Here is a 22,896-nt window from a genome sequence, read left to right as displayed (position 1 = left end):
GCATTCGGCATCACGAGTTTGGTTTAAGCAAGGACGGTTTCAGAAAGTTTTCAGTGCATTTAGCTGTATCGAGCCACATTACCCTTCGTATTCTTGTTAATTCTCTGTAATGGAACGGAGAGCAAAACAAGTGAACGCAATGCGTGACGACGACGCGCATCGACTTTGACGGCGCCGCCGCCAGGGGCGCTGGCGGCGCGGGTTGGCGACCCGCGCAGCGGCGGCGCGGTGCGGGCAGTCGGTGTGTGAGGCGCGGCACGTGAGCACGCCTGTGCGTTGTGAGCGACGCGGCCTGCGGGGACCAGCCTGTGCCGTGGGATTAGCCGCGCTGTCGCGCCCTGGCGGATTCCGTCGCCTCAGGCAGCAAGGTGAGTGAACGGTGGGAGGTCGGGCGTCTGGCCGAGCTATCCGACACAACACCGAACTCGCACGGTGTTTGGCAGCGAAGTAATCTGAAACATCCCGCCTGGTCGGTTAACGTGTTAGGCGATCCAGGCCATTTGTTATTCTGCCACGTATAGTTACAACAGAAGAGTTAAACAGCGTACCAGAAACCACCCCCAAACATGAATTAGAGAAGCAGTGTTTAACAGATGTGTTTGAAGGATAGCTTGTAAACCTCTGAAATAATTGGAACCCTAAAATGACTTCAGCTGTATACTGAGGGAACGTCTAGGTGATTTTGCGGTTTTCACGGATAATTTACGGAAGGAAGCGTTTCCGAGGCTTTCTTATGTCAGCTTCTCAGAAGTATGTCAACAACCGTGTGGTAATTGACAGAGACTTTTAAATGAGATTGTTTCACTAAAACATCAACTGATGATGAGTAAAAAGTAAAAGATGGTAATTTTTATTTTTATTTTACCTGACAACACGTTCAAAATGTAACGAACCCACTGACAAGTCTGTTCAAGGATTTTTTCTATTCTCGTATAAGATACTCATAGTCTCTGGTAGTTTGTTACAGAGTAATAATGGAACTATGATAACAGATCCACTCCACTTCCCTTTGTTTCTGTAAAATATCTTCACAACAGTAAAAAACCTGTAATAACTAATCAACGAAACATTCAACGAGAAACGCAGAGTGATCCAACAACCCTCAGGTGCAAAAGTACTGTAACGACGCTGCAGTCGTTGCGGGAACCGTTCAGCATAGCGTCGTTTTGTCGCTGTTATGCTGCATCCAGAGAAACCGCACACGGTGTGTATATAAGCCAACTGTTCATTAATGAGCTCACCCATATATGATGGTCACCATGCGACTAACACTGAATGGAAGCGTTGAGGGTGATGACTAAAGTGGACGTTACTGTTGTCCACGGCATGTCCCACGATTGAATGGAGCACGTTTATCTTCGAAACATGACACACAACGAATACCTTTGACATTTGGACTGTTCTGCAGATACTTTCAATGTAATATAGGGATAAAAGGGTGTATGGAATCGAAGGAAATTAAATTACTCTGTAAAGCGCCACCGAAGGCGATGGGTCCCTTGTCTCAAAGTACTCAGAAAATGCCCCGGACCAACCTTGGAAATTTTGTGGGCGTAATTCTGGTGTACCGTGTATATCACACATACAGACTGAGAAGGATGTAGTTGACAAAGTGTAGCGAAGAAAAGTGTGTATCATATAAAAATACGTGGCTAGCGACGCCAACTGTTAAGTAACTACACTTTCTATGTGGGGTAACAAATATTTCGGTATGATTCATTAAAACACTTTCTTGTGTAGGTACCAGTACGTTATTTCAGTTTTGAGTACGATGGGTCAGAATACGCGTTAACAAAGAGATTTAGCGATTGTGAAATAAGCTTTGTCTACTTTATTAACAACTGTTGGCACTGATGGACGATTTATGTTACGAATAATGATAATATCGGTGTCGCGTTTTTCACATGATGCTGAGGACCGGGTACATATTGGGAGTGAGCGAATCATGTAAATTGTGTGTAATAATTTCGTTAATAACAGAATTATCGCTTCTGTATTACTCATATTAGGCAATAATGTCGCAACCGTTGAACATTATTATTGGCCTAAACCTTGAAGTAATAAGAATTAGCATGTAGAACGTCGTGCATGGGGCAGCTTTTGCACTTAGTTGGGGTCATTCAAGGGCGCCTTTCCATTATTCACTAGAAAGGAACAGAGAGGATATTCATAGTATTTGTGAACTACTGCACGCAAACAGCTGACCGCAATCTCTTTGCTATCGATGCGTTCAAACAGAAAGCGAAAGTGTGTATTTCTGTTGGTCCGGTTTCTCCTCTAAGCTATATTCGGACGCTCGAGACAGGAATATTACAGTGGGATTTTAACATGAACAGCAGTAAAGAGGTATATAGCTAGTGAAGGTAAGTTTGCTAAGGAATTTGGGTTGCTACAAATATGAGGCTGTAAGAACAACACAGCGACGTAGAAACTACAAGTATTGAAAAGCAGGTTAAGTAACGTAGAAACAATTAAATAAGTCATGACGCTAGAAGGAGAGGTAAGATTCTACCGCAGTAAATAATAAAATGCCATTCCATCAGTAGCATATCAATAGGTACAACCAGGAGTGGAGAGAAACCCGGGTGTTGTAAATAATACATGTAACAGAAGTATATACTAATATAACAAAAGAACGTAAGGAGTTAAATCCTATAAAGTTCAAGTTCAAGGCCAACGATCTGCGTTTGACAGTACTTCATAAATTCTTCACGACTTTCGGAGATTTTCTAAGACATTGGAAAACTCGGTGTTCCGGAGACAATGGTGTGTGTGTTTCTGTTGGTGTATTTCTGTTCTGAGTGTACTTCAAGCGTACAGAGACGCGACCATGTGTTTTTAGACCCCCTCAAAGAGTTATTAACACACTGTATGATGTCTGTTGCTAGAGAATTCTCCGTGAAATGGTTTGATCAAGTGGTTTCTAAAGGCTATGATAGTACTGTGTACCTTACGTAGTATTTCCGTCATGGAGGAAGATAATTTTAACTGCTTCTCAGGCTACTAGACACTTATTCCAAAGGAAAAAAAGAAGAAGAAAGTGAACACAACATCCATTAAGTAGTAATTAGTCGCCAACGTCTAGCACGGATGCAGTATTTTCCAGCGAATGTTTCGCTAAAAGGGATGTCCGCCACCGTAGGTGAGTGAAAAGCGCGCCTGCTTGTCATGACGAGGGACCAGGGGTTGATTCCTGGCTCGGTTGTAGATTTTCTCCGCTCCGGGACTGTGTGTTTGTGTTTGTGTCGTATTCATCATCATCATTTCACCCTCGTCGACGCAAAAGTCGCCGAAGTCGCGTCACCTCAAAAGACTTGCAGCAGGGAATAAGGTCTACCCGCAGTGAGGCCCTCGCCAAACGACATCTCTCTCTCTCTCTCTCTCTCTCTCTCTCTCTCTCTCTAAAAAGGGTTAATATTCTTAAAGCTGCGTAGGATTATGTCCATAAATTTAACTAAACTTATAGAGTATATTTGGATGAACAATTTTAGATAGCAAAACGTACCGCATAAATTCATTCAGCGCCGCGCACCTATTAATCACATTAGGATTCTGTTACATCCTGGAAAATTATCTCGTACTCTACGGCGTTAAGTGCTCTGTAAAACCAGTCAGCGACGTACGTTGTATGTGTGGACGTTCCTGAACCTTAAAGCAACGTATCAAGCGGAAAAATCACAGTTTTCTGAGAATAGCTGTAATTTTACGTGTAGTTGGTCTATGTACAACCTGCGTTTCGTACTGTTAACTGTTCGATTACAAAATCGGCTTTAAGGAGATGTACTCTTGATCAGAATTCCGTTGTGCTGCCTCATCACCGCTAATATATCCAACTGAAGCTGCGTGGAACCATACAGTCAAAATTTCTCTGATATTCATGTTCTTTTAAAACGATTCTATTTCATCGTCTCTGAAGAAATTATATTTTTCATCTGGCTTTGAATTTACTTGGCAAGTAAGTAGGAATATAGTCCCAAAGTTTTACAAGATAAAGCTGATGAAATTTTAAGAACATTTAAAAATGAACATACTGTTCTTGAACAATCCATGTTTTTATGGCTCGCATTCGGGAATTTTTTATTTATTATTTAGCCTGACTAGAACAGGGCCTTAAGAGCATTTTACATCTGATCAGGAGCAATACATACCAAAGATATTGCAAAACTTTCCCCATAATAATGTGCAACGTTATCATAACAGGTTAATCCAGCTTCGCAAAATATACAACTCATACTGCGATGAAAATATCAGCAATAAAGAAACAATAGGCGCTTTAATCACATATTCACATGAAGAGTAAAACAGTTGTTTAAACAAGTCATATTCGCATGTTGTTGTTGTTGTGGTCTTCAGTCCTGAAACTGGTTTGATGCAGCTCTCCATGCTACTCTATCCTGTGCAAGCTTCTTCATCTCCCAGTACCTACTGCAACCTACGTCCTTCTAAATCTGCTTAGTGTAGTCATCTCTTGGTCTCCCTCTACGATTTTTACCCTCCACGCTGCCCTCCAATACTAAATTGGTGATCCCTTGATGCCTCAGAACATGTCCTACCAACCGATCCCTTCTTCTGGTCAAGTTGTACCACAAACTTCTCTTCTCCCCAATCCGATTCAATACTTCCTCATTAGTTATGTGATCTACCCATCTAATCTTCAGCATTCTTCTGTAGCACCACATTTCGAAAGCTTCTATTCTCTTCTTGTCCAAACTATTTATCGTCCATGATTCACTTCCATACATGGCTACACTCCATACTAATACTTTCAGAAATGACTTCCTGACACTTAAATCTATACTCGATGTTAACAAACTTCTCTTCTTCAGAAACGCTTTTCTTGCCATTGCCAGTCTACATTTTATATCCTCTCTACTTCGACCATCATCAGTTATTTTGCTCCCCAAATAGCAAAACTCCTTTACTACTTTAAGTGTCTCACTTCCTAATCTAATTCCCTCAGCATCACCCGACTTAATTCGACTACATTCCATTATCCTCGTTTTGCTTTTGTTGATGGTCATCTTATATCCTCCTTTCAAGACACTATCCATTCCGTTCAACTGCTCTTCCAAGTCCTTTGCTGTCTCTGACAGAATTACGATGTCATCGGCGAACCTCAAAGTTTTTATTTTTACTCCATGGATTTTAATACCTACTCCGAATTTTTCTTTTGTTACTTGAATGGAAAAAACAGATAGCTCTGTCAGAAATGTTTTTTAATTATCATTTGCTTCACCCGTCAGTCGGTCATCATCCCATCACCTTTAACAATAACAAAAAATGGTTCAAATGGCTGTGAGGACTATGGGAATTAACATCGGAGGTCATCAGTGCCCTAGAACTTATTTTCTCTGCCTCGTGGGGACTGGGTGTTGTGTAGTTCTAAGTTCTAGGGGACTGATGACCATAGATGTTAAGTCCCATAGTGCTCAGAGCCATTTGAACCATCTGAACCCTAGAACATAGAAGTACTTAAACGTAACTAACCTAAGCACATCACACACATTCATGCCCGAGGCAGGATACGAACCTGCGACCGTTGCGGTCGCGCGGTACCAGATTGAAGCGCCTAGAACCGCTCGACCACACCGACCTGCCTTTAACAACAATTTTCTTTATTTGTACGAAATTTTTGTATTCGTTGCACATACCATACAAGAATACAGTCTTTCTTGCTTTATTAAAACGTATTCTTCGTTTATCTGTGCATCAGAATCTCCGAGGAAATGTGCCGGCCGTAATTTAGAAAGTGTGTACGGAAAATTCGTAGAAAGAGGTTGGGATATTGAAAACTGATTTTCAGTTTTCAATATAACTTTGTTAGTGACATTTAGTTCACTAATTCGAAGAAACCCAGAGGAGGTATTTAGCCATAAACAACCGTGCGTCTTGTTCGTATTAAAATATTTTTCACGATCCAAAATAGTCTCCGCAGCCCATTTTGCAGTGGCATGGAAACTAACAGGAAATCCCAGAAATGTGAAAGTGCTCTTGAGTGACCCGAAGCCCTCCTGGTGCTGCTTTAGCGTGCAATCTTATTTAAGTCAGACACTGAAGCAGCCTATTTTTAGAACATAAGTGCCTTCCAGAGGAAGTTTCACAAATACCACGCCTGTGAACAAGGAATATGGAAGACTGTTGGCGAAGCGTAAAGCAAAAGAGTGAAGGATGATCACGGTTACGCGTCGTGTCTACGACTGGGTCGTTAGGGATGGAGCACAGACTGGGAGCGGGCGAGGCTGGCAGGGGATGTCGCGCGCGTGTTTTACGTGGGAGTCACCTCGGCATTCGCATTAACACGCTGACTACCGCACACCTAGTGACGGATGTTTCACCGCCATGCAAGGACAGACCACAGCGTCAGGCATAAAGCCTCTGCTGTAGCCCTCGGCAGCCACATGGCAGTCAACGTGTTACATGATTTAGAGGAACCACATTAAACTTAAATCTGGATGATAGACGGAGATGTGAAATCACTTCCTCCCGAATGCGAGCGCAGTGCGTTAGTTACTGCGCCACCCCGTCCATTGGAGCAGAAAGTATAAACAGCTCAAACTAGATCTGCGTATAGAAGTTCATTCAATATCTTCATATTTTCCTTGTGAGACAAGTAGGATAAGCACATTACATGTTACCAGCAGAAATACCTTTTCTTCATTTATCCGTATAATGTATTTCTCCACAACTGTACAATAAGGAGCGGTATTATTCTGTTTTAGCAATAAATACATATTAAACTTCAAAATTTCTGTCGAAGACGGGAAAAAGACTTGGAAGATCAGTTGATCGAAACGGATATTTTCTTACAAAAAGTTATCAGATGAAAATTAAGAAAAGTAAAACGTGAGGAATGGCATGAAGATTAATTAAACCACGCAATGCTGAGGGAATTAGACTAGGAAACGAGACACTAAACGTAGAACATTATTTTTGCTGTTTTGGCAGATTTTCTGACAAAGAGAATTTTGTTTACGTCGAATGTAAACTGAAATGTTTCAGAAAGTATTTGTCGTATTTGTCTGAAATGTAGACTTGTACAAAAGTCAATCCAGGATGATAAATTCAGACAAGAACACAATAAAAGCTTTTAAAATGTGGTACCGTAAAAGATCTACTGAACCGAATAGATTGAACTTGACTAAAAGAAGCGACTGGATGATAGGATATACGGTGAGGAATCACGGAATATTCATTTTGGTAATGGAAGGGAGTATGAGGTTTTCGAAATTGTAAAGGGGGACGAAGGCTTGAAACAATAAGCAGGTTCAAATGGTTGTCCGAAATGTTTCTATTGTTTGCTCCGATCCTTGGACTACCTTACCTCGCCGTTTATAGGAAGATCTAAAGTTCTGCAATGTCGCCTAGTTGCGGAAGTGGCGCCCAATAGGAAGACTGCAGCAGGCTGCGCAACAACCCCAGACTGCCTCTCCCGGTCTATAATAGCACACCATCATTTCATGTTTGGAAAAAGAGGAGATTGTGTTTTGCAGAAGGCGGTCTTTAAAAACCCAAATTTATTAGAAAACAGGAGAACAAATTCGTCAACAGGTGCTTCCAACTCAAGTACGATGGTCGATGATTAACTTAATTTGACGCATTCAGGATACGGCAAACGTGTCGTACTATTTGTAATAGTTCATATTATGGATTTTACAACCGGCAGCTAGTTTACTGTAGAATATTACAGTAACAGTTCAGTATTTAGTGAGATGCGAATTCAGAGACAGGCGACTGAAACTTTGGCGAAGTAATCATACCGTTGTAGCAATGTCCTCTTTATTGACAGTTTTGGCGACTAGTTCTGATGCCATACAATGTAGACATTGCATTTCATGTCAGTTTCGTATTTTTCCGACTTGAGAAACTTGTCTAGTTGTAGCGAATAAATATCGTTATTTGTAGGTAAACAGCGCCTTCCTTGATAAACAGTGATTTTTGTTGCTCACTGTCCATTTCAAGCTACCGAAAAGAAATAATCTACGTCTTTGCAACGCTTACGGAGATTACTAGTGAATTTAAATTTAAATTTTCAGTAATGTGACGATGTTGCTTAACTTTCAGCATTGGGAGAAGTGCGGTAAAACGAATTTTTTTCATGTCAAAATATATCTGAAAGTTTTTTTGAAGTCAAATACAGTGTGCGTATCCTACTGATTCGACAGCGTAGGCTGTAACAATTATTCAGCTCGGGAACTTATTCAGAAAATGATTCAGAAGTTTCAGTTCCATTCACGCTTACTCTAGGATCGTCCAGGTATCCTGATTTCAGGAAATACTGAAAAGTAATGCCTTTGAAACTTTTACGTGAAAACTCTTAAAGCCTTTTCAATTAAACACATGTTATTCACATTTAGATCTTTATTCTTCATTTATTCATACATCAATGGAAAAAATCTGAACACCAGAAGTAATTAAAGTAAAGTAATGAAATTTCGGGAATACATTTCAGTATGCAACACTGCAAGATCACAGGTTGATGCAAGTGTGAGATAAGCCACTGCAAACGTGAAATTCTGGTACATTTAATAACAGACGTGACCGCCAGAATGTTGAATGCAAGCATACAGACATGCATGAAGTGTGTTGTACTGGTGCCGATGTCAGTTTGTGGGACGGAGTTCCATTCCTGTTGCACGTGGATGTTACCGGAGTAGTCATCCAATAATGTGTCATATGTGCTGGATTGAAGACAGATCTGGCGATCGAGCAGGGCACAAAGCACTGTGTGGAGACTCTGTGGAACATCTTTGGGTTACAATAGCGATATGTTGGCGAGCGTTATCCTGTTGGAAACACCTCCTGGAATTTTGTTTATGAATGGCAGCACAACAGCTCGAATGACAAGAGCGAGGTACAGATCTGGCCAGGGTGCGTGGGCTAACCACGGGAGCGCTCCCGCTGTCATACAAAACTGCACCCCAGATCATAACTGCAGGTGTAGGTCCAGTGTGTCTAGCACACAGATGGGCCGACAACAGGCTGTAAACGGGCCTGCTTCTAACCAACACACGGCCATCGCTTGTATCGATAAAACCAGCTTTCATCAGAAAAAAACTACAAATCTCGACCCTGCCCTCCAGTGAGCTCTCACCTGACACCACTGAAGTCGCATACGGCGACGGTTTGGGCCAATGGAATTCGCGCTACAGGGCGTCACTCGGAGCTGTCGTTGAAGTAATTGATTTGTTACAGTTCGTTGTGTCACTCAGGTGCGAACTGCTGCTCAAATTGCTGCTGGAGAGGGAGTAGGATGTGCGAGAGCTGTACGCCGAACACGATGGTCTTCTTCCTCAGCAGTGCTGCCTGGCTGCCCGGAGTCCGGTGTTCTGGCGGCCTAACATATTCGTGGCCACTGCTCCTGGAATCACGTACAGTGGCTACATCCCTGCTAAGGCAGAAGGAACATCCCGTTTCTCGTAGCTCAATCATACGACATCGTTCAAACTCAGCGAGGTGTTGATGATGGCCTGAAAAGAATTATCGACTAAACTCACCACATTGCACCCGCCCCGATAGCTGAATGATCAGTTCGGCCCTAGAGGCCGTGCGAAGCGGAGGTCCGATACTTCCGCCTGTGCGGCGTGTGCGAGTGTTTGTTTACTTGTGGACTTAGTCTGCGCGCGGGCTAGTCACAACGATCATGGCGAACAAGTACAGGAAAACTACATTACGATTCAATTTCTGCAAAGACTACGAACGACCAAAGGCTTTAGCAGTGGAACGATTCATTCGAGAGGATGTCAAGATACCGCCAAACGATATTGTCGGAATTCACCTGTCCATCGTTAGTCCCACGGTGTATGTTAAGATGGTAAATGACGCAGCATGTGAGAGAATTCTACAGGCGACAAAAGCAGGTCTCCGATTTTGCCATAGTGACGAGAATGTTGGCACTGTAACTGTAGAACATGCTGGTCTGGGTGTACGGACACTACGTGTTTTTGAGCTGCCTTTTGAGCTCCCGGCTGACGAAGTTCTCGAGGCTTTTAAGCCATACGGTACGGTACATGGTCACACAGCAGAACGCTGGACACAATTCACCACGTACCCCGTTCTTAACGGAGTGCGACAGATCACTATTGATCTGCAGAAGCATGTACCGTCCTATCTGACAATTGGTGGTTGTCGGGCGGTGGTGATTTACGATGGTCAACCACGTACATGTTGTGGCTGTGGCCAGGAGGGACACCTCAGGTCGAACTGTATGCAACGGCGGATTACGCAACTGCCTTCAGATGTGCGGGAGCCGTCGCCGGCGATGACGGTACTACCGATCACCTATGCCAAAGCCCTCACTGCGTCAGCTGATGACCGAAAGGACACAGCCCCGGTGGAAGATCAAGTTGGCATTCTCCGAAACCTTGTAGCAGACGTCGGGATGACAGAGGATGCTGCTCCATTGAGCATACAATCTACGGCGACAACATCAGATGAGACCGAACTCCCACCAAACACACCGATAGTACACGAAGCAGTTCCATCCACTACGGATGCTGTGCCGTCTGGAACGCACTCTGTGACGACAACATCAGTTTCGACCGAACACCCGCCAAGTACAACGATGCGACTCGAAACACTTCCAGTTTCTACGGATGCTTTTCTGTCGGGCAGCCGTGATTCCCTACAATCTGAGGACAAGGAAGGAATATCACGCAAACAACGTTCCCCGAAGAGGAGGAAACGGCGTCGTCGCACGACATCTCCTAGGGATGATTCCCCATGCCCCGACGAAGATTTGCCTGTGGACCAAGATGACACAACAGCCTCTACGAAACAGGATGAGGCAATGGAAACTGTTCGATCAGACCCGCAGCGGTCTGTCACATTGACGGTACCGGGACATGGTGATGCTGAAGAGGAATCACAACCAGTTGGCTCTCCAGACGCAGATGCTGTGGCTATGGACACGAATATATCACTGCCTGCAAAGATGTGGTATGACGATATTGAGGAGGCGCCGGACGTCATACAGAGGCAGCCGGCTCTCACGAAGACGGCCTAATAATTGCTGAAGGTGAAGGGAGAGGGGCGAGAGAACGTCTTCCAACTCACCCTCAGTGCCGATGCACGGAGATGTTGTTGCGCCTCGACAGAGTGGGATTCAACGCCATGCGAGCCGTATTGCGACATTAAATATAAATTACGTGCGTTCACCGGCCAAAATACACCTACTGAAGGAAACGATTTGGGCATCTCATGTGGATATTGCTTTGCTGCAGGAAGTCCACATAGCTGCACTCCCTTACATCGCAGGCTACCAATCCTATTCGTCACATGGAGATCACATTGGAAGTGGGGTGGCACTTTACGTGCGAGATGGCTTCCCAGTGGAAGTGTTATCTTCCGTCGGCCAGGGGAATGGCTTTCACGACGTTTGGGACACGCATCATCAATCTTTATGCACCGTCGGGAAACAATCGGCGGCGGAAAAGGGCGCGATTTTATGCAGAAGACATTGCCCCACTTTTCCATGGACGTTATGAATGTGTAATAATTGGTGGAGATTTCAACTGTGTTCTCAGCCAGAAAGACCAATGGCCGCAAGCAAACATCAGCCAAGAGTTGCGAATCGTTGTCCACGACCTTGTACTTAGTGACACGTTGGAATTACGACATGGAGACGCAACGGGATACACCTATGTGACAAGTCATTCAGCGAGCAGATTAGATCGCATTTATATCTCACGGGCTCATGAAAATGATGTCCAGGACGCGGAACGCTGGCCATTGGCATTTTCCGATCACAGCGCTTACATCTGTATGGTGCTTCTTCCCCGTAGAGAGGTGTGGAACAGTAAGGCCCCGTGGAAATTAAACATTCAACATCTACATTTTTCTGAATGACGTCAACGGATTCTTGAGACATGGACGATGTGCGAGCGAAGGGTTGGAAGGTATGCGACGAAGTTTGATTGGTGGCTGACTTGTGCTAAACCGGCGCTTCGCCGTACGTTCATCTCATATAGCAGGGAGATGGCAGAATGGCGTCGCCGTACGACCGACTTCTATTTTTCAGCGCTGCGCGACCTGGACGATGGTCCGTCCGGACAAGACGTCTGGATCGAACGCAGAAGGATAAAAGCTAAACTAGTGGCTTTAGCTCGGAAACATCTTCAGGGAACCATGGTGCGCGCCAGATGTCACGATACGATAATGCACGAGATTCCTTCCATGCACCACGTCGTGAATGAACGAAAGCACCGACGACGCATTTTGTCAAGGGAATTAATTACCCGCGAAGACCGAAGAGTGACGCGTCAAGCGGACATTGTCTCTGCATTCGTCGACCATTACCAACACATCTACCGGGAAGAAGCAGCCCCTGTCGATGACCTCGAACGTATAGCCAAATACGTCTCCTGTACACTGTCGGTGGAAGCCGCGGGAACCTTACTGGAAGCAATTAGCCGTAAGGAAGTACACGATGCGATCGCAAAAGGTGCGTTGTTTCGGTCCCCAGGCGTTGATGGACTTCCTGCTCAATTTTATCGAGAATTTCGCAACGAAATGGCACCGCGATGGACGGAAATGTACAACGAGATGTTAAATTCCGATGCGGCTATTCCACCGGCTTTTATGGAAGGCCTCTTGGTGCCAGTACATAAACCGAAGCCAGGAATTACGGTCACTCATTATCGCCCCATCACCCTGCTTAATGCCGACTATAAGATCTTTGCACGGTTGCTAGCGTCCCGATGTCGTATGTTAATTCGTAGCGTTCTCTCTCCAGAACAGACGACATCGGGTGTATCGGTGAATGTGCAAACAGCTACTGGCGAATGCCGTGATGTGATAGCGCTGGCGGAGGAGTGCCGGCTTAAAGCGGCGATGGTGGCCGTTGATTTTGACAGTGCTTTCAATAAGGTGCGCCACAACTATCTGTACGCTGTACTGGAAGAAATGGGATCTCCAGACCGTTTTACTGGTCTCATTAGAAGGATTTATGGGGGCGCACAATCCTTGGTACAGGGTAATGGGCGTATAGCAGGGCCCATTCAAATTCGACGATCCATTCGCCAGGGCTGCCCTCTTTCGATGCTGCTGTTCGCGATAGCGTTAGAACCATTGATTGGGAGGCTAACAAATTCTCTTTCTGGGATGGAACTGCGGGGCTACACCTTCAAATGTCGTGCCTATGCGGAGGACCTCCTGCTGCTCGTTCGTTCTGAGGAAGAGGTGAAGACGGTCCTTGAACTGTTGTTGGACCACAGTGTGACGGCGGGTAGCGCAGTGAACATGAACAAATAGGCAGCAATGCCGGTGGGAAGGGCCTTACACCGGAAGAAATCAGTCCGTTTCCTTATGTGCAACGATTCCACTATCTCGGCATAGACTTTACCTCTTCTGTAAAACATACAGCGGCAGTTAACTACCGAAGTATTTTACAGACAACCCGTACCATGGTCCGACAACATCTCCTACGGCGCCTTGATCCTTTGCAGCGAGTCGAATATCTGAATACTTATGTGGTTTCTCGAATGGTGCATATTTTGCAGATCCTGCCCCTACCACTCACGCTCGGACGTCGACTTCAATCAGCACTAGGCTATTTTGTGATGACTGGGTCGCCCCTCAAGGTGCGATACGCAACGTTCACGCTCCCTACAGATAAGGGGGGACTCGGACTTACGAACGTTCACTGCCGAGCGACGGCGCTCCTTCTAGCTACGATGTACAAGCAATGGCGTAGCGGGCGTGATTCCCTTACATCCCGCCTACTCGATCTCTTAGTTCCAGCGTCCCTCACACCTCCGGTGGCGGTGGGCAACATTACGCCACATTTTGCGCATGTATCAACATTTATCATGGAACTTAGTTATATCAGAGACGAGCTTCCGCGCACGAGACCGCCATGCGCGAAGGGTTTTTATGTTTTGCTGCTACGACGGATAAGTCGTAATGTCATTGAACTCAAACACCCCAAGTTGCATTGGCCGCAGATTTGGAGACATGTGCACCAAACATTCCTTCCTACCTTCGTTCGGGCACTGTGGTTCTCTGTCACGTGTGGCAAGTTCAACACCAACCAACGACTCCATGCAAATGGACTAGTGGTCACTCCACTATGCCCGAAATGTCGCCAAGTGGATGACGACCATCACCGCTTAACTTGTATGGCGGTGGAAGACATATGGCTTCTAGGAAGACAGGTGGTGGCTTACTGCCTCCGTGTGAACCCGCAACATATTACACCTGCTTCCTTCTTACATCCGGAGAGTGACTACTTTCCGGCGACTAAATCACAGTTGATCATCTGGGCCAAAGGTTGGACGATCGCGTACCTCTATGGGAATGCTGCAAAGTCGCGACTCGACTTTTGGTATTTCTTGCAGCAAGTCCACAATGAGGTTCATAGATGGTCGCACTATCGGAAAACCTTTGGCAACTATCTTCAGGCAATCTTCCTCGACCCCCCACGCAGTTGGGATGTGCCGGGTGCAGTCGGTGTGCATATTTGACAGCTGCTAATGAACCTCACGCTTCTCTCACCGCTCCATATATAATGCACATACTATACCATGAAATGATCCTTTTAACAGAGTGATCTTTATGGAAAATAAATAAATAAATATATAAAAACAACATACCTGTATCCCTGTTCCTTTACATTTGTGATTTGTTGTACAATGACATTTTTTTTGTTTTTTTCGTTTTTTATTGTTTTTTGCAGAGGCTGGATTTCATTTAGTGTTTGTGAACTGCCTTAATAATAAAAAAAAGTGGCTAGTGGCTATCGCACCTACCTAGTAACTAGGAGACTTGTGTTCGATCCATCGTCTTGCAACAAATTTTCACTCGTCGATTCAGTCTATATACATAAATCTTTGTGATACCAGTAAAGTCACTGAAATTGTGTCATTTCATTTGATAATGATTTTTATGTCTTATCTGTCCATATGTCAAATGAATAAATGCATTGTTGGTTTTGCTAGATGCATCTTTAAAAAAAAAAAAAAAAAGATGGTAGAGCACTTTCCCGCGAAAGGCAAAGGTCCCGAGTTCGAGTCTCGGTCGGGCACACAGTTTTAATTTGCCAGAGAGTATAAGGAAAAAAAATCGTCAGCGTGACGGACTGCCGTCCTAAGGGGCCCGGGTTCGATTCCCGGCTGCGTCGGGGATTTTCTCCCCTCAGGGACTGGGTGTTGTTTTGTGTCCATGACTTCATCGCCATCTGGCGCGCAGGTCGCCCAACGTGGCATCGAACGTAACAAGACCTGCACCAAGGCGGCCGCACCTGTCCCGTACGGGGGACTGCCGGCCAATGGCGCCAAACGCTCATTTCCCTTTTACCACGTCCAGCCTCAAAGGTAACTAACGCGCAAGACTGCTATAGCGTCTATTTAAAGGAAATATCTGATGTGCAACTGGCACCAAATCTGAATAGACATCATTTTTCAAATGTAGAAACACGCCTACCAACTTTCGTTTCTGCCGCACTACTCTGTTTTGGTGCTAATAGAACTCCTAATTGTAGCGTGTAACGTAATTATGTCAGTGCTTTGGAAACAGCTTTCTGTAATCAAATTTCGAACTTTAATGGCTTCGTCCACAAGCGGAGTACCCTCTCCTTCAGTTTGACAATGCCGGACCACGCGCAAGCTCTGCGGCATCTGTAACAATCCGACACCTTGAATTCAGTGTCATCGATTATCCTCCATACAGTCTTTACTTAGTTAAAGAACTTCTTCGAGGACTTAATTTCGATAGGGATGAAGCGGTGCAAGCGGAGTTGTGGTTGTGGATCCGTCAACAAACTTTTTACAGGGACGGTATCAATAAACTGGTCTCTTGTTGGGAGAAAAGTGTTGGCCGCCGGGGTAACTATGTTGAGAAATAAATATGTAGATATGAAGAATAAAGATGTAGAAGGTTTGTTTTATTTATACTAACGACTGGGAGGCATAACTAAAAATAAATATCATTGTGTAAATTGCACAGTAGAAAGGTCAGAGACGTTGTTAACGGATAAAAGACGTTAACAGAAGGGCTGCTTTGTCAGCAGTTGGAGCGCCAGTGTCACCCCAGCTGCTGAACGGTAACAACTTTCAAAATAATGAGCGTCGCGACTACAATAGAGCTGAACGAAAACAGAGTCGTCGAGAGTTGGTTCAAATGGCTCTGAGAACTATGGGACTTAACTTCTGAGGTCATCAGTCCCCTGTAACTTAGAACTACTTAAACCTAACTAACCTAAGGACATCACACACATCCATGCCCGAGGCAGGATTCGAACCTGCGACGGCAGCGGTCGCGCGGTTCCAGACTGTAGAGCGTAGAACCGCCCGGCCACTTCGGCCGGCCGCCCTCGAGAGTAGCGACCTGTGAGTTGGGGCGGACACGATGCTCACGCAGCTGAGGGGAGTGACGTGTGTGGAGCTGCGCCCGTCTCGGCGCCTCCACCGGGATATGGCGGGGCGACACGGCGGCAGCAGCAACGGCTGGCTGGCAAGTGGAGGCCGCTGCTTTCACAGCAGCAGTGGGGGGCGCGACACGGCGCATTCATCGCGTCCCCGTCCGCAGCTCATCCTGCAGAGTGCTGCAGCCGGCGGCCAAGTGGTGCCGGGCGGCCGCAGGTGAAGGCACCAGGAGCCAGCCTCTCTCCTACGTACACGCCTACACTGTGCACGGCGTAGTAGGGGGCACGTGCCAATGTTCCACTTATTGGGGCTTCTTACCATCCCATTAACGAATGGAGTGCGGCATGAAAGTCTCCTTAAATGCCTTTCAGCGAAATGTAATTACTGGAATCTTGTCTTCTCGATTCCAGCGGTAGCGATTGTGACATTATTTCATAATCGACTATCCATCGTCGCAAAAAAGTCGATTGCGACACCTAACGACAAACACTTTGATCCTAACAAAAAATTTATATCTAGTGAATTCTATTTTTTATTATGCATAAGACATATTAATGAGAACAGCGCAACATTTCTCATTGGTCGTTGATTCGATTAATACCACAATATTCTTGTGTTTTAGGATACCTGTAGGAGAAACTGAAAACTTTAAGAGTATAGCGGACTAAAAGGGACCCCGTTTCATCTATTTCACTTAACCTCGTCTAAGAGAAGATCGACAATGAATTTACTAAATTAATCCACAAGGGATCCAACTGCAGGACGTCAGACATTGCTAGACGTACTACTGTAGCATTAATAAGTAGCTGCAAAGCAGAGTTAGTTACAATGATGATAAATTATTACAAAATCGCTGAATGTGCGGGGTTATGTGTTAACGATGAAAAGACAGAATACCTCGTCATAAGTGAGGAAGTCAGGAATGATGCAGCTCTAGCTGTAGATTGTATTGTATTGCATGGAGCTGGCGACCTAGGAACGACGGAGAGGCTTCGTCGCCACAGTAGCCCTCAGTGGATCACAACCCTACAACAGTCCACTCACCTCACCGCGCCCCACACCGAACCCAGTTTATTGTGCGGTTCTTTTCGTCTCATATTGGATTTGTCTGGAACTCTTTGTTTCGACTTTCCTGTTTTTTTCATTTCTGTAAAGGCCAGCGACCTAGCAGTTGTAATGTCAAAGTTGCGTGATGAAGTTAAACATTGCAGTTTCTGTAGATAACGCCGAGCGCCGATTGCGTCAGCATTTCACCTCACACGTCTACGTCCTTCGCAAAGACCAGTCTTGTCCTTTAGATTCTTGTTCATCAGTTTTAGCAACTGTGTTTTAAAGAATACCGACGTCGAGAAATAATACATTAGTTGTCTTAAAAATTGTTTATTAACGCAAATTGTGTGATATTTCTTCACATCTGATATCCCTTTATTCCACTCACACCGTCAGCCACCAGTGCAATCGGACTTCTTCTGTGTGACAACTATACTTGTTTCACACTGTCAAACAGAAAGACTGGACGCAACGAAAGCTCAGAAAGTCGTAAGACTCCTTCACACAGTGAAAGTAAACTTACATTCTACTTCAATTTAAAAAAAACTATTTCCAGTATTTATCGAAAATTACGAAAAAATATAAAATAAAAATATCACCACTCGATATTACCATTTCGATATCTATATATCGGCGAAAAATATATTGCAGATATACACTGAAGCCGTGCGGGATTAGCCGAGCGGTCTGGGGCGCTGCAGTCATAAACTGTACGGCTGGTCACTGCAGAGGTTCGAGTCCTCTCTCGGGCATGGGTGTGAGTGTTTGTCCTTTGAATAATTTAGGTTACGTAGTGTGTAAACGTAGGGACTGATGACCTTAGCAGTTAAGTCCCATAAACTTTCACATGCATTTGAACAATTTTTTAATGCACTGAAGCGCCAAAGAAACTGGTAGGTCTTCGTATTCAAATACAGAGATATGTGAACAGGCAGGATAGTGTCGTACGGTCGGCAAGGCCTATATGAGACAAGTGTCTAGCGGAGTTGTTACACCGGTTTCTGCTGCTAAAATGGCAGATTATCAAGATTTAAGTGACTTCGAACGTGGTATTATAGTCGACGCACGAACGATGGGACACAGCATCTCCGAGGCAGCGATGAATTGGGGATTTTCCTTTACGACCATTTCGCGAGTGCACCATGAATATCAGGAATCCGGTAAAGCATCAAATCTCCAACATCGCTGCGGCTGGAAAAAGATCCTGCAGAAACGAAACGAACGAAGATTGAAGAGAATCGTCCAACGTGACAGAAGTGCAACCTTCCTGCAAATTGTTGCAGATTTCAATGCTGGGCCATCAACAAGTGTCAGCTCGCGAACCATTCAACGAAACATCATCGATATGGACTTTTGGAGCTGAAGGCACACTGGTATACCCTTGATGACTGCACGAGACAAAGCTTTACGTCTCGCCTGGGCCCTTCAACACCGACATTGGACTGTTGATGACTGGAAACATGTTGCCTGGTCAGACGAATGTCGTTTCAAATTGTATCGAGCGGATGGGCATGTACGTATATGGAGTCAATCTCGTGAATCCATGGACGCTACATGTAGCAGGGCACTGTTCAAGCTGATGGAGGCTCTGTAATGGTGTGGTGCGTGTGCAGATGGAGTGACATGGGATCCTTGATACTTCTAGCTAGATACCACTCTGACAGGTGATACGTGTGTAAGCATCCTATCTGATCACCTGCATCCATCCATGTCGATTGTGCATTCCGACGGACTTGAGAAATTCCAGCAGGACAATGCGACACCTCACACGTCCAGAATTGCTTCAGAGTGGCTTCCGCTGACCACCAGACTTCCCAGACATGAAAATTATTAGGCTTTTCTGGGATGCATTGCAACGTGATGTTCAGAAGGGATCTCCAACCCCTCGTACTCATACGGATCTACGGATAACCCTGCAGGATTCATGGTGTCAGTTCCCTCCAGCACTTCTTCAGACATTAGTCGAGTCCGTGGCACGTCGTGTTGCGGGACTTCTGTGTGCTCGCGGTGGCCCTACTTGATATTAGGCAGGTGTACCAGTTTCTTTGGCTCTTCAGTGTGTAACGATAGATTTGGAAAAAATATCGACATATTATTAACAGCCCTAGTGGCAACGTGTTCACGTCGCTTGAGGTGGAGGGTCAGTGTGGAGACTGGTCGAGTGGCTTCGCTCATTCACCGTGTGAGTGGACAGGCGGCCGCTTTTTCAGCAGGGTGTGAGCAGGCGCATGGGGCAGGGATTTACTATTTATCCGGAGCTCCAACGTTAGCCGCATTATGGAGCGCCTTCTTAGCTGAGTGGTAACGTGCTTACTGAACCATTTTCTCCGCCCGTTGACTGGATGTTGTGTTGCCCTCCTCATCATCACCGACTCGAAAAACCTAATGTGACCTCACCTGGGGTAACACTTACACCCGGCGTCCGAACTTCCCCAGACGGGGTTTCCTGCCCAACAATGCCACACGGTCATTTCGTTTGTTTTTCTTTAAGGCAGACTGCGTTCAGGGCTGGAAAGAAATCCGGTGTGGACGCGGAATGTCTGGTGGGGGAGGACCTCATATTAGGTTTAGAGACGGTTGGCCTGAAGCCATCGAGCAGTTATCTGCAAACTGTGGTTCATATCGGCACCAGCGAAACCTGTCGCATGGTTTGTGGGGCCACCCTCTACATCTTCCACCTACCTCATGTGTCTTCCCCTCCTCTTCTCTCTGTCCACTTCCTCCTCCTCATCACTTTGTCCATCGCCTCCTGTTTCATCTCAACCTGTCCACAGCCATGCTCATCGGCTTGTACAGCCCTTAGAATACAGCTCAAGAAAGCAGGTCAATACCACTCCTACACCATAACTGTCATGAAGGCAGATTACATGTCAGGGGTTTGAAAATTGATAGACAGGTCCCATGCAAAGCAGGCTGATAAATCAGGCTGATACTATTAAACCACAACATACCTGACACGCAGAGCACCCTACATGTCAGGGTCCAGAAAGCTGTTTCTTGCCACTGACATGTAGGCTGATCTGCAAAGTGGGTTGCTTTGGCTGGATGCTGTTCCCACTCAATGTTCCTGTCATGCAGGGGAGTCTATGCGCGAGGGCCACCCCCCCCCCCCCCAAAAAAAAACCACTGTTTTTGCCATATCTCTACTCCTTTAGGAGCTAAGAGCTTATATACCCCATATAATTGATACCTGTGAGGCCTGCAGTTTCCGTGCAAAATTTAGTTGAAATCGATACAGAAATTTCGTGACGATCCCAGATACAGATATATGCACTCTGCTTTACATATACAACAGATTAAAGAGAGTTGCCGTTCATTATTCCAAGTGGAAATTTTGTCCAAGACTTTTTGCAACTTCCTGTTGACATACAACCAAAGGCTTTCTGACAGTGCTCCCAGCCAAATGCAGACCATTGTATCTACTGTCCACATTTTAGCTGTAGACCAGAAGGGATAAACAGGTCGAACAATTTACAGAAATAAGGGTAAGATAAAGAGTAACTCGGGAATACAGAGCGAAGTTGACAGAAAAGACGATACTATTGTTAGAGTGAGAATAATAAGGAGTACTACGGTGGCCATACAGCACTGTGCTTACGTCACAGGGGCCCAACAAGAGCGACAAGTTAGAAGGGACTTATCTTTAAGTTAGCGAACTACGTTATGTTGTGAACTGATATCACAATAGATCACTCTCATCTTCTTCTACGAGTTGGACATAAAAATAGTGCTTAGTTGCTCTTACAGGACACTTCCTGGGGAAGACAATGTCATCCTATATGTCGAAAAAGATTCACCTTCACTGGTGAACTGTAAAATTATGGCTATTGCCCACCGCAAGACTGAATGCCATTTGTGGAATTGCTGGCACATGACAGGATAGGAAAAGTTTATAACACAGCAGAGACGTATGGAGAATCATTCTAGCGACGATACTGACTGCTTTGAGAAAAGGGCAGTTTCTTATGGCCCGCCACCTGGGATCGAATATCTCGGAAACGGCGAAGCAGGTCTGCTGTTCGCATACTGTTGTAATTGGCATTTATGGAAAGAAGTTCAAGGATGCTGAAATCACGAGCAGGCGACATGGTGTTAGACGTCCGCATTTTAACACAGAATGCGGAGGTCAGACACTTGCCTGCTACGTAAATTAGGAAGGCGGCGACCTGTGACATATCCGATGATGGAGTACAAAGCTGATGCAGGCATAAGTGTTCCGCTCAGTGCACATTTTGCACATGGTGTTGCACAGCAGACGACTTCTATGCATTCTCATGTTGACCCAATGAATCTGTCAGTTACAATTGCAGTTGGTACAGGATTGTCTAGACTGAACCATGGATCAGTGGGAACGTCTCCTATGGCCTGCTGAATAGCGCTTCTTGTTATAGCGTGTCGATAGTCGTGCCTGGAGGGACGCGAAAACAGACTGACCGAAACTGATACTGGTGTCTTAGCTCTGAGTAACCGATATTTTTCACTTTTTATTAATCATCGGGTAAAAAAACCCGGCATATCAATTTGCCATAGCAGCAGTGATAGGGATGGAAAAAACTGGCCAGCAAAAACCGATACCTCTATTTTACTCTTGAATAACAGATATTTCTCGTTAACCGTTTGGTTTCAATTATAACCTTATACATTTTTACTAATAACTGGGTAAGAAACAGCATATCGTTTTCTCATAGCAGCAGAGGTAAAATTTCTGGTTTTTAAAAACTAGTAAGTTTATTCATATTAATTGATTTGAGTAGATTTATGTAGAGTCCTGCAGTCAGCAGGAAAGAACTGACGATCAAGTTTGAATACAATTCATTTAACTAAAACGTCTTCTTGGCGTGCACTACTTTCCAAACTCAAGAACAACAAAAAAATGGTTCAAATGGCTCTGAGCACTATGGGACTCAACTGCTGTGGTCATTAGTCCCCTAGAACTTAGAACTACTTAAACCTAACTAACCTAAGGACATCACACACATCCATGCCCGAGGCAGGATTCGAACCTGCGACCGTAGTAGTCGCACGGTTCCGGACTGCGCGCCTAGAACCGCGAGACCACCGCGGCCGGCTCAAGAACAACAAGAAACAATAATTCTTGTGGTGGTAAAAGCCAGATAATAGTTACAAGACAATGAAAAGAAATAATAACAACCGAAATACTATGGTCCTCAATTCCAAAGTGGCGTTACCTCCAACAAGATACAAGTTTCTACAGAAGACTACAGCGACAGTCTACTGGGCTAGAGCCGGCGTAGATATTGGTCGGAGCTGTCCCAGCTGTAGGTAAACACTGCTGGTCCGACTCTGCTGGCTTACTTATAAATCCGATTCTACGGAGTGCTACACTTAGTCACGTTAGTTCCAATTGATGGATCTCTGTCACATTGCTTTTCACGAAGCAGTGCCCTTTTTATGCGTATAGTCTGTTAATGTTTACATTCACTGGCGATGTTTTGATATGAGCTCTCGAAAGGAGATCGCCAGCTCA

At 45.1% G+C, this 22,896-nt stretch overlaps 1 protein-coding gene across 1 annotated transcript in view; it reads left to right on the top strand.

Annotated features, from left to right (window-relative positions):
* Nucleotides 1–239: 239 nt before the first annotated feature.
* LOC126354200 (uncharacterized) overlaps nucleotides 240–22,896 on the top strand; it is a 730,861-nt gene continuing 708,204 nt past the window's right edge. The window contains exon 1 of the mRNA XM_050003656.1: nucleotides 240–368. The gene's annotated coding sequence lies outside the window, so the exon portion shown is untranslated. The remainder of the gene's footprint in view (nucleotides 369–22,896) is intronic.

The sequence above is a fragment of the Schistocerca gregaria genome, chromosome 3 (assembly GCF_023897955.1).
Source record: "Schistocerca gregaria isolate iqSchGreg1 chromosome 3, iqSchGreg1.2, whole genome shotgun sequence".
Classification (NCBI taxonomy): Eukaryota; Metazoa; Arthropoda; class Insecta; order Orthoptera; family Acrididae; genus Schistocerca; species Schistocerca gregaria.
The sequence above is the reverse complement of the archived record's forward strand: the minus strand, read 5'-3'. Positions and strand labels throughout refer to the sequence as shown.